Source organism: Miscanthus floridulus, chromosome 5 (assembly GCF_019320115.1).
Source record: "Miscanthus floridulus cultivar M001 chromosome 5, ASM1932011v1, whole genome shotgun sequence".
Taxonomy (NCBI): domain Eukaryota; kingdom Viridiplantae; phylum Streptophyta; class Magnoliopsida; order Poales; family Poaceae; genus Miscanthus; species Miscanthus floridulus.
In genome coordinates, this window is record NC_089584.1 from 14752272 (window position 1) to 14763020 (window position 10749).

The 10749-nt window shown below is 43.6% G+C and overlaps 1 pseudogene; it reads left to right on the forward strand.

The window, feature by feature from the left end:
* The first annotated feature begins 2337 nt into the window (after positions 1-2337).
* On the forward strand, positions 2338-5637 carry LOC136454282 (probable LRR receptor-like serine/threonine-protein kinase At3g47570; annotated as a pseudogene).
* The last annotated feature ends 5112 nt before the right edge of the window (positions 5638-10749 follow it).

Here is a 10749-nt window from a genome sequence, read left to right on the forward strand (position 1 = left end):
ATGTCCTCTCTTTTTCTTTAGAATTTCGGATGTCATGCCATTATATTTTTTTTCTGATGTGTCACCTTATTCAGTGAGAATGAATTTGCATGCAGGTGTCCTAACAATGGTGACAATGATACGCTCATGCGTCAACTACGTGGTTTTTGCATATCGTTCGTTAGTGGGTGTGGGATGTGGTCTGGTCGTGCTCCATTACTAACGATCCGAGGACTAGAGTAATGATGTTTGCACCACAATACTAAAGGAAAGGGAATCCTCGCAAAGAAGAACAAAAAGAGCAGGTCGGTGAAAATCCTCGCAAAGAAGAACAAAAAGAGCAGGTCGGTGAAAATCCTCGCAAAAAAGAACAAAAAGAGTAGGTCGGTATGTTCCTAAGGACTCTTTTGGTCCATCAAAGGCGCGTACATACACACTCTAAAAGAAGTCAAAGTCTTTCGGTCGTGGCTAGTGGTGCGCGTAATCAGTGTTGCGTTCAATTATATTATTGAGATTATTTAGGCCAGCGTCATGATCACGGTGATTAGCAGCCGTGCAAAAGTGTTTGGTGTGGTGCGGTGGTGCCCTTGATCACCATGAAGCACCAGCAATATGCACCGAATTTTTTTTCTGCCAAAGTTGCCAGACGTAGCGACATGATATTCTCTCTTCTGCTCCCTCTCTTCTACGTGGACATGTTAAAGAGGGCACTAAGGCTATTCCCAGTGCTAATTTCTTTACACCGTTTTCAAAAGTGAGATATGGACTATTAAATAAAACAAAATCAACAGTGTACAATTCCATTTACAGTTTCGTAGGTGTTATGAAATGAAATGCTCTCGGTAAAGTTTCACTTAGTTTCCAACATGTGGGAATGAAACAAAACAATCCCAGTGGAGTTTCATTCAGCTTCCAATGCATTAATAACAGTGCGCGCTAGGTTTCATCCAGATGAAACTCATCTCCTCTCTTTTTCTTTAGAATTTCGGATGTCATGTCATTATATTTTTTTTTCGATGTGTCACCTTATTCAGTGAGAATGAATTTGCATGCAGGTGTCCTAACAGTGGTGACAATGATACGCTCATGCGTCAACTACGTGGTTTTCGCATATCGTTCGTTAGTGGGTGTGGGACGTGGTCTGGTCGTGCTCCATTACTAACGATCCGAGGACTAGAGTAATGATGTTTGCACCACAATACTAAAGGAAAGGGAGAAAATCCTCGCAAAGAAGAACAAAAAGAGCAGGTCGGTGAAAATCCTCACAAAAAAGAACAAAAAGAGTAGGTCGGTATGTTCCTAAGGACTCTTTTGGTCCATCAAAGGCGCATACATACACACTCTAAAAGAAGTCAAAGTCTTTCGGTTGTGGCTAGTGGTGCGCGTAATCAGTGTTGCGTTCAAGACTGGTGAGTGGTCGACTCACCTGAGCCGTGGTCAGCAAGACTGGTGAGTGATCAACTCACCTGAGTCGGTTCGACTCACCTGAGTCGGTGATCCTGTGTGGGCCAATATTTTTCTCTCACAGCGAAACAGCACCAGCCGGGCTTATCAGTCCAGAAATCAACCAGCGAACATGTCTCACGGTAAAAGATATCAGTATAATAATAAATTAATAAAGGAAAGTTGTATGGTCACCAATCAGTATCAGGCCAAGGAATTTCCACACGAGGTGCCATCGAGGACGACTGCAGTCTACGTATGCGATAGTGAATCGCGGCAGGACAGAGCCATGGCTCCGCGTTTGGCAGGTGTTGACCAACTCGGTATTGACTTGAAGTCAACTAAGAACGCTGACGTAGAATGCAACCCCACATGTACTCCTACATGTCATGGCGCGCGGCAATGATAACTTCGCTGTTAGTGTTTTTAACTAGATAATGTAAATATGGCATCAGCAAGCTGTGGGCTCATTAGAAAGGCGCAGAGCGCACATTCTTTTGAGTTTTGAGGAGGCGAAAGAAAGAAAGACGAGAGCAGCTGGGCACTCATTTAGTCGGCTGTGTCTTTCAGTCGGCTTCCACTCATTTACAGCTGCAGCAGCTGCGAGCCAGAGAGCAAAACTCTGTAGAAAAAGCAAAAGAAGCAGCTGCAGCGCTGAAAAAAAGAAGAGCCGAGTCAAGTCTTCCCGGTCGTCTCTGGACCCTGGTCTTCAGTCTTCACAGTACAATCAATCAGTCATGGCTATAGTTGTACTATACAGTGAGAGCAGCTGTGCACCAGCCAGCATTAACCACTGGCTCATCGCCGCCTTCTTGACCGTTCGTTCGCCTCTGCATGCCCCAACCAAAACGTCTTTATATATTACAGCCGGGATTCGCAGTATAAATAACACCGCCAACTACCATTCTACTTATCAAAAACCTAGGAGTCGTTGTTTACACTCACCACGTACCAACTACCAAAGCAGCCGACATGGCGCTGCGCTCGCTGAGCTTGCTACTCCTGCTGCTATCCTCCTCGGTCACCATCTCGGCACTCACTGCCGCCGCAGAAGGCGACGAGGAGGTGGCCTCGCTGCTGGCCTTCAAGGCAGCGGCGATCAGCAGCGGTTACAACCACCCGCTTGCTTTGTGGAACCGCAGTACCACAGTGGGTACTGCAGCTGGGAGGGTGTCAGGTGTCGGGGCACAAGCCGCCGAGTGGTGGGCTCACCGGCGTCCTCTCGCCTGCCGTTGGAAACCTATCATCCTTGAGGATTCTGAACCTAAGCTCCAATGGGTTCAGCGGGAACATCCCCGCGAGCCTTGGTCGTCTGCGCCACCTCCATACCATCGACTTGAGCCGAAATGCCTTCGTTGGCCCTCTCCCCACCAACTTGAGCTCTTGTACCAGTCTAACGATCATGGTCATCAGCTTCAACAATCTCAGCGGGAACGTGACCCCTGAGCTCGGTGACAAGCTGAAGCAGCTCAAGGTGCTCCGCCTGCAGAAAAACAGCTTCACTGGAAGGATTCCGGCATCGCTGGCCAACTTGACATCATTGAGTATGCTTAATCTCGCGTTCGACCTGCTCGAGGGTACTATCCCGAATAGCCTTGGCGTCCTCAAGGACCTCTGGTTTCTTGGGCTTGCCTTCAACAACCTCTCTGGCGAGACCCCAATATCCCTTTACAATTTGTCTTCCTTGAAAATATTGCAGATTCAGTGGAACATGCTTAGTGGTAGCATTCCTACTGATATCGGCAGCAGGTTCCCCAGCATAAAACTCCTTGACTTTGGGGCAAACCAGTTCACCGGGACCATCCCTGCTTCAGTCTCAAACCTCACGTTGCTCCAGGTACTCCGCATCCCGCAGAATATGCTTAGTGGATATGTGCCTCGCACCTTGGGGAAACTACGAGCTCTGCAAGACCTAACCTTGTTCAACAACATGTTAGAAGCCAACGATGCGGAGGGTTGGGAATTTGTCACTTCTTTGTCAAACTGCAGCCAGCTCCAACAATTAAATATCGCCAACAACACCGCTTTCACTGGGCACCTACCATACTCACTAGTGAATCTCTCAACAACCCTGCAAAGCCTCTGGTTGGCCAACACTGGGATTTGGGGAAGCATCCCCACCGCGATCGGCAACCTAGTGGGCCTCGAGATCCTTGGTATTTTTAATACTACGATATACGGAGAAATTCCAGAAAGCATCGGCAAACTAGGAAACTTGACTGAGCTTGGTTTGTTCAATACTAACTTGTCAGGACAAATACCTTCGTCTGTTGGAAACCTCTCAATGTTGGCTATGCTTGATGCACATCTTTGCAATCTAGAGGGACCAATTCCACCAAGCATAGGGAAGTTGAAGAGTATATTTTCCGTTGATTTGTCACGGAACCACCTTAACGAATCAATTCCTAGAGAGATTTTTGAACTACCAAGTGTTACTTTAGATTCCTTAGATTTTTCGTACAATTCACTATCAGGACCTCTACCCTCTGAAGTTGGTAGCTTAGTGAACCTTAACACACTGGTTCTATCAGGGAACCAATTATCTGGTGAGATACCTGAAAGTGTTGGGAAGTGCACTGTGCTGCAAGGACTTTGGTTGGACAATAACTTATTTAACGGAAGCATACCCCAACATCTAAACAAGGGTCTAGTTACACTCAACCTGTCAATGAATGAGTTGTCTGGTACTATTCCTGGTACCATTGGAAGTATTCTTGGTCTGGAACAATTGTGCCTGGCACACAACAATTTTTCAGGACAAATCCCTACAGTTCTGCAGAATTTGACATCGTTGTCAAAGTTAGATTTATCCTTCAATGATCTGCAAGGGGAAGTGCCAAAAGAAGGGATTTTTAGAAATTTTGCTAACCTGTCCATCACCGGAAATAACAAGCTTTGTGGAGGAATACCCCAGCTTCATTTAGTTCCATGCAAGACAGATTCTGTGAAAAAGAAGAGAAGAGGGAAATTGAAGGAACTTAAAATAGCACTAGCAACAACCTTTGCACTCTTGTTATTAGCTATTGTTGTTGCACTCGTTCACTTGATCTACAGGAAACAAACACAAATGCAGAAGGGCGCATTTGGACCACCAATGGTTGAGGAACAGTATGAAAGGGTTTCTTATCATGCATTATCAAATGGAACAAATGGATTCTCAGAAGCCAATTTGCTTGGTAAGGGAAGCTTTGGGACAGTGTATAAATGTGTTTTTCAAGCTGAGGGAACTGTTGTAGCTGTAAAGGTTTTTGACCTTGAACAATCCGGTTCTACTAGAAGTTTTGTAGCTGAATGTGAGGCACTAAGAAGGGTGCGCCACCGCTGCCTCATGAAGATCATCACATGCTGCTCAAGCATCAATGAACAAGGTCAGGATTTCAAGGCATTGGTTTTTGAGTTCATGTCAAATGGTAGTTTGAATCGTTGGCTCCATATAGAATCTGGCATGCCCACTTTGAACAATACTCTCAGCCTCGCACAAAGGCTCGATATCGCTGTCAATATCATGGATGCTCTGGATTATCTTCATAATCATTGCCAACCACCAATCATCCACTGTGATCTCAAACCAAGCAACATACTTCTTGCAGACGACATGAGCGCTCGAGTTGGAGATTTTGGCATATCTAGAATCATTTCAGAAAGTGAAAGTATAATTCTGCAAAATTCCAATAGCACAATTGGCATAAGAGGCTCCATTGGCTATGTTGCTCCCGGTAAATGCTATGTTTTTTATGTTTTTCTTTATTCCAAATCTTTCTATATATATATGGCATGGTAATCAATACTTTGTTTTTCTTTTGCACAATAATAGAGTATGGCGAAGGTTCTTCCATCACAACTTTTGGTGATGTTTATAGCCTTGGCATATTGTTGCTCGAGATTTTCACAGGGAGGAGCCCAATAGATGATATGTTTAGAGGTTCAATGGATCTACATAAGTTTTCAGAGGATGCTCTTCCAGATAACTTCTGGGAGATAGCCGATAAGACAATGTGGCTACGCACCGGCACCTATGACAGCAATACAAGAAACATAATTGAGAAATGTTTGGTTCATGTCATTGCTCTTGGGGTATCCTGCTCCAGAAAACAACCTAGAGAGAGGACACTGATACAAGATGCGGTCAATGAGATGCATGCTATCAGAGATTCATACCTCAAGTTTGCCAGAGCTCTTGTGGTGGAAGATGGAGCAGGAATGATTTTGCCGTAATTTTCAAACGGTGGTGAATAAGTAGAGCTGAAAATGGGCAATATGTACAGGTGATAACTTAAATAAAATAATTGAAGGTGTCTATGATGCTTCAGTTCTATTATTCTGTCTTAAAAATCTGCATTTCTTTAGATCAGATTATATGCAAATGGATTGTTATGTGAAATACAACAACTGTAAATGTCTGTAAATCAGATAATAGACACTTTTTAACCTGTACTTTGCTCAATGGTTAAATCAGTTATCTTACAATATTTTGGTTACAAGAATATCATTGTGAAGAGTAGAACCAAGAATTTTATTTCTTTCTACGAATTTCTGTTTTCAAGGCTTGCCATATCCTGCTCAAAGACGGACATGCACGACATCAAAATTCATACCTTGTGTTTCCTGTTACCTTGATAAAATACCAATTGCAGACATTTGATAGAGCGATGATCACAACTGAAGGTAGATTAGAAATTTAGGATATGTTGTCTACTAAAACAACTAAAGGCATATATGCAGTCAGGATTGAAGTCTTTCTCTTTGGATCTATATGTTTATCATAACAGTGTAAAAGGAAAAGTAAAATGCCATGCAAATTTACCTTAAGATATGAAATGCTTGAACTTCAGATCAGCAGCGATTGGTAGTCCTCTAGTGACACCCCATGCACATTGTCAGGGAAACTTCCATGCAGCAGACGTTCAGATCAGCAACAAACAAGCATGCCAATGGGAAAGTGTCAAAAATTATAAAATGTCAGGCGAGTTATACCATATATGTGAAAATTTGTATTTTCACAATAGCAGTACTGCAGTGGCTAAAATACTCAATGGCACTGTAAAATAGCTTCATACACATTCTGAAGATTCAGAATGCAAATGCTGAAGACTTACTTCTCTCATTCCCAAAGCAGTGCAACTGCAAGTTTGACAATAAGTAATTGTCCTCTCCAAGCAGATTAGCACAATTTTTTTTGAACGCAATGGCAGGAGTTCTGCCTTTCAATTAAGATAGGGAGAGAGGGTTTATGTACAAGGAGGAAGACACTTTGAAAAGGGTATTAAGGATCCCATATGCGCATGAAAACACCACGAAAACACATTCCTTGCGGTTAGAGAAGGGAGATTGCTAAGTGTAAGCGAAAGCCATCTCCCTTTGCTCTATGTCCTCTTATTCTTGTGGCCACTTGTGGCACCGTCTCTGCGGTATTGTTAAAAATTCTCCTGTTTATCTCTTTTCAAATATTCCAAAGGCCTCGTTCGGCTGGTATATAAAGTACTATTCACGGTTGATTTTTACTGTTCATGGCTGATTTTGTGAGAGAAAAATACTGTTCCGGATGAAAAAAAGAAGCAGATCAAGCCGGGTATGGTACCAGCCGAACAAGGCCAAAATGTGTAGATCACTACCCCATTGAGCCATCTGTGTTCGGTGGTTGGCACTTTTTTTGCTGCTTCTTCCCACCATGCTCTGATCTCGACGGGGTCCCCCTGAGGCTGTGACTGCAGCACGCTGAAGTTCTCCCAAGAGAGGATTTGGTCCCAGACCTCCTTTGCAAATGGGCAGCACAAACAAAGGTGTAGGGTGGTTTCTAAGGGCCCGTTGTAAAGCACGCAGTGATCTTGATGTGGCCACCCTCTCTTTTGTAGGTTTTGTGCCGTGAGAATTTTGTCCTGCACTAGAATCCAGGCAAAGATCTTGCATTTGTTCTCTACCTGTGCTTTTCAGATTATGTTAGCACGGAAAAATCGGAATGAACCTTGTAATTGGATTCGGTAAGCTGAACGGGTGGAGCAAACCCCATCCGGGGTCTATCGCCAGGTGATGGAGTCCTGAATGCCCTGCTGCAGATGGGCGTCCTGAATTCGTATCCAAAGGGACAGCCGAGGTGATCTTTCCCCTTAGCGAACACATCCAATTGTTGTTCCAGAGTTCATGTTGCACCGATCGGTTCTTTCTTGAAACAAGCCGAAGTAGGTTTGGAGCTAGGTACCTTGAAGCTTCCCCATCTAACCAATTGTGGTGCCAGAAGCGAGTCTTTGCGCTATCACCCAAAGAAATTTTGATCGAAGCGTTGAAAAGGAGGCGATCCACATCACTACATGGGAGTTCAGAGCCTAGCCATGGCTTGGAATCCTCCACCCATTCTTGCCATAGCCAGCGTAATCGGAGAGCTCTTCCAAATCTGTCAAGGTCAGGCACCCCCAGACCTCCTAGGTCTTTGGGTCTGGTTACTGTTGGCCAGTTGACCAAGCAGTGTCCGCCATTTGCGTTGTCTTCCCCCTTCCAAAGGAACGATCTCCTAATTTTATCAATCTTCCTTCTAGCCCATGCTGCCAAGGGAAACACCGTGAGGCGGTAGGTTGGCATGGAGGAGAGGACCGAAGTGACTAAGTGACTAGTGTAAGGCGTCCCGCTTTGTTCAACCATCGCCCTTTCCATTTGGGCAACCTTTGCTGAATTTGCTCAATGAGAGGTTGGACATGGACTTTCTTAAGAAGCATATTAGCACAAATAAAACATAAGAATCTGCTGAGAAATAAAGAATCCAATGCAATTTGTAGAATAAAAAAATGCAAGAGGCATGGACCAGGTTGACAAAGGAACAATAACTGCTGCAGAAATTTCACATGTTTAAGCAGCGCAGGTAGTCGGAGTTCCAACCAAGTAATGCAATTGGTAATTAGCATGCACGCAGCATTCCACAAATTCAACATGAACCTCTTCAAGTATAATAAACAACCGGCATTCCGGCAACAAAGCACAGTCCATCTAATCACAGAGAAAGTAGACCATGTAAACAGGCACCACTAGTATTCCAGATCTATGAAGAAACACTGTTCCCAACCAAAGGCAACACGGCGATTCCGATGGTCCAAACAATACATAAACCATCAATTAGCTGCTCGCACTACCGCTACTGAAGCACAAATATCGAGTTACTGTCTTACTGACATCACCATTACTACTAGTCTAGTACAAACCTTAGAGGAGGTGAACTCCGGGCTGAGACGGCGTGGTTTGTGAGCTCCCGGGGAGGACGAGGCGCATGGAAGTCTGGACCTCAAGGGGGTGACGAACTGACGATGGGCTTCTTGCTGTAGGCGGCGACTTGGACGGCTTACTTCGCGATGGAGCTCGAGAGGCTAAGGCTGTCTCCAGGAGAACCATTAGGGACCTAAATTCAAAATGGTTTCTAACACAATACCTATAATTTTCAACAGAGTACATATATCGAGGATCCATTTTAGGTGTCAGGAGAGATATAACTCAAATCTGAGTATCCTCTCTCCTGAAGACCCATTTGCAGAAATGGTTCTCTTTTGTGTCTTGTTGTTGGAGAAGTCTAAAAATAGGTATTAAACCCTTTGCTTGTAGCGCTACCCAAACATGGAATGAGTCTTGTATTTTGGGTAACGATGGTTGAAGACAGTCTAACGTGCCGAAAAATGGGTGGAAGAAGATGGGAGGTGATGGATATATGGGCTAAAAGGCCCAAAACTGTGGGCTCGGCCTTATTGAAGGCCCCGTCCCATTCGACAGTTCGGTCCATTCCATACACGTCTTAACCTTTGTTAGTGCAAAACTGGTGAAGAAATTGTTGTCCTGTTTTTTTCAACAAAAGGAAAGCATCCTTAAAAAAAGAATAGCAGGAAAGCGGGCGAGACAGAGACTATTCTTTATTCTCTCAATACTGGTAATTACAACATAGAACATATATATAGTCTTGTTATAAGATCTAAGAGTTTGCGAACTGAGCATAGCTCAACTGGTTGGTTCCTTATGATGGAACCTGTCCATCTGGATTCAAGTCACCTACTTGACATAAGTGCTCGTATTTTCCTGAATTTATTTCAGGATTTAACGACGCTATTCTATCAGTGGTAGGCGACGTGCCCGTCGACAACAAGGTGTCTGTAGTGATTTCATCAATCTTGAGATTTGTCGGTTCAACTCAGCTCTTCGGAGGTGCTCGTAGGGGTAGAGTGTGCGTGCATTCGTTCATAGGGGTGAGTGTGCGCTCGTGTATGCGAACGTCTGTGTCTGTAAGTGGGTCTCTCAAAAGAAAGATCTAAGGGCCGTTTGGATCCTTGGAATTGAATTCATTCTAATAATTACAATTTAGACATAGATTAATTAAACTAATATAGTTGTATATGAAATATATTTGTATATTTAATTTTAGGTATACGAGAGACATACTTATATGTTGTATTTTTATTATAGGGAAGTGAGTTGAAGAGTATGCTATAAGTTGAAGAATGGAATTATAGTATAGTGATCTATAGAATCTATTTCCATCTCCCACCCTATAAATTTGAGATAGGCTTATCTATAAGCTTGGGAAAGTTATGAAATGTCAAATTCTAAGCTAAATAGCATAATCCATTATATAGATTTTAATTCCTCCAAAATGAAGAGATCCAAACGATCCCTGAGAGTTAGGTAAAAATTCACATACAAATGGACTAAGATTATGATTTCTCCTTCTCATTTTTTTTAATAGAGTCGGTACGTTTTACATAACTATGCGCTCACGCGTCAACTACGTGGTCCTCACACCTTTTGGTGGACGTGGGACGTGGTCTCATCACCGACAACCCCAAGGATGGTGTTTTCAGTTTGCACCACTATTATACTAAAAGAAAGGGAGAAAAATCCTAAAAAAACGAAACGGGAAAAAGAGCAGGTCGGTATGTTCCTATGGACTCTTTTGGTCCATCAAAGGCGTATACACTAAAAGAAGTCAAGTCTTTCAGTCACTGCTGGTGCGCGTAATCACTGTCGCGTGCAATTATATATACATTGGAGATTAGTTAGGCCAACGCCATGATCATGGTGAACATGGCAGCCGTGCATAAGTGTTTGGTGGTGCTAATTGACCGTCAAGCACCAGCACAGCTCAAGAACGCACTTAACTGGGCATTATTAGAGACGTTAAAGGGTGATAGAGCAAAGTGCCAAGGAGTATATATTATATAAAAGTTGCTTGGTGGCAACTGGTGACCGGCAAGGCTCATTCAGCTCAAGTAGTGAAATGGGTCAAGTGCTAGGTTTTAATTTCAGGAGGATTTTATATTAGCTTAATTCAGCCTCCTGGACATCTTACCCTTTCGATCACCA